Source organism: Coenobita brevimanus, chromosome 79 (genome assembly GCF_032717465.1).
Source record: "Coenobita brevimanus isolate Jiangsu-jjx chromosome 79, ASM3271746v2, whole genome shotgun sequence".
Classification (NCBI taxonomy): Eukaryota; Metazoa; Arthropoda; class Malacostraca; order Decapoda; family Coenobitidae; genus Coenobita; species Coenobita brevimanus.
This window is the reverse complement of record NC_137032.1, coordinates 16,448,334-16,454,333: the sequence shown is the minus strand read 5'-3', so window position 1 is coordinate 16,454,333 and position 6,000 is coordinate 16,448,334.

Sequence of the window (6,000 nt, the reverse complement as noted above, 5' to 3'; positions counted from 1 at the left end):
TTTCTAAGTGGAATGGCTTCAGGATAACGAGTAGCCATATCAATCATGGTCAACACATAAGAAAATCCTGAAGAAGTCTTAGGAAGAGGGCCCACAATATCCACCAACACACGGGTGAAAGGCGCCTCAAAAGGAGGAATGGGAACTAGAGGTGCAACCTTTTCGGTCTGATTACACTTCCCCACAACTTGACAGGTGTGACAAGACTTACAATACCAGGAAACATCCCTGAAGATACCTGGCCAGTAGAAGTGTTTCAAAATGCGTGCCACAGTCTTCCTAACTCCAAGGTGTCCTGCCAAACTGGAATCATGAGCCACTCTAATGATATCCTGCCTACAAACACGAGGGATGACAACTTGATGTACAACCTCCCATTCACAGTCGGCTGATGCTGTTGGGGGTCTCCACTTCCTCATAAGTACTCCTGACTTTACATAATAACAAGTAGAAGCACCAGCTGACTCTTCCTCACTGCAAGCAGAGTTAGCTAGACCTTTCAACTCAGGGTCAGCAACCTGCAACTCAACCAACTCTTGACGAGACAAATTATCAACACTACGGGGTACTGCCTCATCTGGTGAGTGGTCCAAATTAGCAAGAAAAGTGTCAGCTAGGATAACATCATCATCATCCTCTAAATCACCAGTAACTTTAGACTTAGCCCTAGTGACAGCACATGCAGGGAACACATCAGGGACATCACAATCCTGGGACACAGCCGCTGGCTCGCTAGACAACTGAGGAGCTGGACACACTTGACTTCCACCAATATCATTTCCAAGTAAGAAAGTTACACCTGACATTGGGAGTGTCTCAACCAACCCAACCATAACGGAACCATTAACAAAACCAGACTCTAAATTCACTCTGCACAGAGGGACAGAGAAGTAATTATTCCCTACACCTTGTAAGATTACAGTTTCATCAGAGGAATTAACATTAGAGCCTAGAACACTGGTCAGCATAAGGGATTGGCAAGCACCTGTATCACGATATATTTGAACTGATTTCCTGTCATTACTGTCCAGAGGACTGACAAAACCATCAGACAGGAAATTAGCACATGAACTCTTGAGAGTGTCACCCACGTTACTGCTCAAAAGAGGAGCTCCATCATGAGAATTTAAGTTACCCCTCAAAGCAGGTTCAGTTAAATCAGTTAAAGAATTCTGGGAACTCTCAAGAGTGGACACTAGACCAATTGACTGAATATTTAAAGACTCCTTTTTGTTCACATCACGCTGTCTCCTGAAACATCTCTCCGTAGTATGACCAAGCTTACTACAATAAGTACATTTACTTTTCTGAAATCTAGAGGTGAAGCTGGTATTTCCTTCCTGAGAAACATCATCCTTATTCTCTTTCCTGTTACCTGTACTCTGAGTAGAGGCAACGTACTTACTCTCAGCTTTCCCTTTTTCTCTAGAATATCTCTTGTGAGTGAGAACATACTCATCAGCTAAAACTGCAGCATCAGACAAATTATCTATTCTTTTCTCATCAAGATATAGGCTTACATCTTTATAAATACACCTTTTGAAGTCCTCCAGCAAAATCATCTGCTTAAATTTGTCAAAATCAGAATCCACATTCTTAGAATTTAACCACTGCTCCAACAAATCTTCTTTGATTTTTGCATACTCAACATGGGATTGCTTATCTTGCTTGAAAGTTGTCCTAAATTTTACTCTATAGGCTTCAGGAACAAGCTCATAGTCCTTAAGAATCAAGCTCTTAACTACATCATAATTATCACATTGATCCTGAGGCAAAGATGCATAAGTTACTTGAGCTTTACCGGTGAGAACAGTTTGAAGGAGTACTGGCCAATACTCCTTAGGCCAATTAAAACCTGTAGCTACCCTCTCAAACAACTGAAAATACTTTGTTAAATCAGATTCATTAAAAGGAGGGACAAGTTTAACATTTTTAGCCACATCAAAATCATCAGAGCTAGATGATCCAGTTCCACATTGTTTCATGCGATACTCATGGTCTGCCTGAATCCTAGCAAGTTCAACTTGTGCGTGAAATTCAGCCTCCTTAACATCAGCCTCCTTAGCACGTGCTTGAAATTCAGCTTCCTTCACACGAGCCTCCTGCAGGGCTAGCTGTAACTTAGCTAATTCAATCTGCGTTTGCTCATTTGGTGGAGTTACATTAAACAAGCTTTTATTAATCATGCCAACAATTTGATCTTTAGAATGATGAGAGTGAACTGCAATTCCCAATTGTTGAGCAACAAGCTTAAGTTCATTCTTTGTTCTGTTTTCTATATCACACACTGTTTGCACATTTGACAAAAAATCTTTGGCTTCATCAAGTGTAGAAATAGTAGCCATCATGAATATATCACAGTCACAAAATATCAAACAATATCCTTATGATAATATCCTGAATATCCTGATATGAGGTCGCCAAATTTATGTTACGGAACAGAGAAAGATAATGTACACTTTAAGTGAGAATACGAAGAGTCACTACTGTCCCGTAAAGTTCCAGGTTCAAAACAAAAGAGTTAGGTAAAATTACAAGTTAAAGTTTAATGCTTAAATTAACAACAAAACATTCAGGACTCATAAAGATAATGTAATGGCAAATAAACAGGTTAAATATATGGTTAACTGCAATAGCCTCTATTAACACGAAATTAGCAAGAATAAATTTATCTAAGTCAGCCCTGATAAAAATGAGATACCAGATAATACTCAGTGAATGCCAGTTAAATAATTACAGATACAAACTATTATCAAAAATGACTGACATAAAGAACCCCACACGAATTACAAAAACTTCACTAGGCCTACAAATTAAACTTATGCTATACAGTACAAGAAAAAATGCAACAACAGTTATACTCAAATTACACACAGCTGCTAGATGTTTGGAGATTTCTTGAGCACTCACAATAATAATATCTGTACAGGGGAGGACAGAGATGTGAACAAAATGAGGAGCAGATCTAAGTGGCAATGATGCAGAGACTGAGCTCATTATATAGGGGCCAGGAGAGCTTGATACAACTTGTAATGAGGACGCGCAAATGAAGCCATGGGGACAAAGAGATGACAATCCCGCAAAGTATAACAGAGATGTCGACTTACTCTACTAAAACGGTAGAAGTGGGGGACTGAGTCAGAACACGCTCGTGATCAAACATGCAGCAACTGTGCGATAAAATTACACAAAGGATGATGAAATCATAGGCTATGTAACAATATATATATATATATATATATATATATATATATATATATATATATATATATATATATATATATATATATATATATATACAGGGTGTAACGCGACGTATGACAAAAACTTACACCAATGATCTATCATGTAATTTTGAGTATATTTTTTTCTATAAACATATGCTCTCTGCGACCCCAGTTCAGTGCCCAGCATTCGGCTGTTTTGTGTAAAAGCTTTGTCTCTTGCATGTGCCATTGGGTGAGAGCTTCGCAGGGCGACGGGAGACGAGTATTATTAGCTTATACTGCACTATACATGAAAATCCCATATCCTATCAGTACACACGAGTTTTAAGACGTAACTTTACGTAGTCTATTGATTCTTTAACATCAAGTCATGCATTCATGCAATTCTTTTGCACCAATCGACTGAAATTAAGGATTAAATTCAAATTTGATGGCTTGCAAGGGAGAAGGGAGGGAGGGAGGACAGGCTGGTGTGTTGTTGCCAGTTTGTAATCTATGGTTTGTAGGATGTTGCTACCAGCATTATCATAACACCCACAGCTCATTTAGTGAAAGAACATTACTTTACTGAGTGACTAGCATCACTTTAAATCATCAGTAATATTATTATTGTTACAATTTTTCTGCTGCAAGTAAACGTGGCACCATTATTTTCATATGATGTTGACGTGAGAACAGTGATACAGGATTGCCAATGTAACGCTATGCGGCTAGACCTATTTTTTTTCTTCTACTTGCAGCACTAATATCTGGCAACATGATATCTAGCTACATTCTGGATACTTTTGCCATTTTTAGGTGATATTCTAAAGATTTTATCGTATTTTCTAGCGATGATTTGCAGTGTTTATTATCTAGCGACATTCTAGGAAGTTTTCAGGACTAAACTAGCGAGATTGATAAGGACTTGGCAACCCTGCGCCCATTGTCATTTGAACGGGAACATTTGCAGGGGGGGTACACACTTCAATTACTGTTCTTTGCGTTCTGTTGTTCACCGGGTTCAGCTTCACATGTTCATGAAACAGCATGTTTCGTACGTACAGCAATGAAGAATATGCAGATATCGTGTATTTTGTTTTACGGATTCTGCGATGGTAATGCCAGTCTGCAGAGACGAACACAGGTGGAGATACCCAAGGGCGCCACGTTTACTTGCAGCAGAAAAATTGTGATAAATAATATTCTTCCTGACTTAAAGTGAGGCTAATCTCCCTTTAGAATAACGTTTTTTCACTGAATGAGCTGTGGGTGTTATAATCATGCTGGTAGCAACATCCTACAAACCAAATGTTACATAACTGGCAACAACACACCAGCCTGTCCTCCCTCTCTCCCTACTCCCTTGTAAGTCATAAAATTCGAATTTAATCCTTAATTACAGTCGATTGGTGCAAAAGAATTACATGAATGCATGACTTGATGTTAAAGAATCAATAGACTACGTAAAGTTATTTCTTAAAACTCGTGTGTACTGATAGGATATGGGATTTTCATGTATAGTGCAGTATAAGTTAATAATACTCGTCTCCCGTCGCCCTGCCAAGCTCTCACCCAATGGCACATGCAAGAGACGAAGCTTTTACACAAAACAGCCGAATGCTGGGCACTGAACTGGGGTCGCAGAGAGCATATGTTTATAGAACAAAATATACTCAAAATTACACGATAGATCATTGGTGTAAGTTTTTGTCATACGTCGCGTTACACCCTGTATATATATATATATATATATATATATATAGATAGATAGATAGATAGATAGATAGATATAGATATATAGATATATATATATATATATATATATATATAAAATATATATATATATATATATATATATATATATTTTATATATATATATTTTATATATATATATATATATATATATATATATATTTTATATATATATATATTTTATATATATATATATATATATATATATTTTATATATATATATATATTTTATATATATATATATATATAAATATAATATATTTTATTTATATATATATATATATATATATATATATATATATATATATATATATATATATATATATATATATATATATATATATATATATATATATACTGTATATATATATATATATATATATATATATATATATATATATATATATATACTGTATATATATATTATATATATATATATATATATATATATATATATATATATATATATATATATATATATATATATATATATATATATATACTGTATATATATATATATATATATATATATATATATATATATATATATATATATATATATATATATATAATGGGAAAATATTGTAGGCACTGGTTTATACTGTTCAAGGCCTATATGATGACTAGCATATTCTATTCACCAGCTGTGATTGTGGTAACTATCTGGGGGGGACTTGCAGCCCCAGACTATTTTAGCTTTGAATCAGTAAACATGTCATTTGTTGTCATTGTTGTTTCTGGCAGAAATGGTCTGGAACCCGATTAAGTGCATATATTTTGCTACCAGCCATTATGCCAAGAAATCTTTTACAAGGGTTAGGGTGAAGGAATGAGAAAAATGAATTGCATCATGAAGTGTATCATTGTGTGAGAAGCACTATCACTGTGTAGACAAAGTGCTTTATGTATAATTTATTTTGTAATGGTTCTGGTATACAGAAGGGTAGACATAAATTATGAAAAGTAAGAGCTTAGTCAGATACTGTGCTACATTCTGCATGGACTATTACTAAGCTGTTGGATGCTTGAAAAAAAGAAA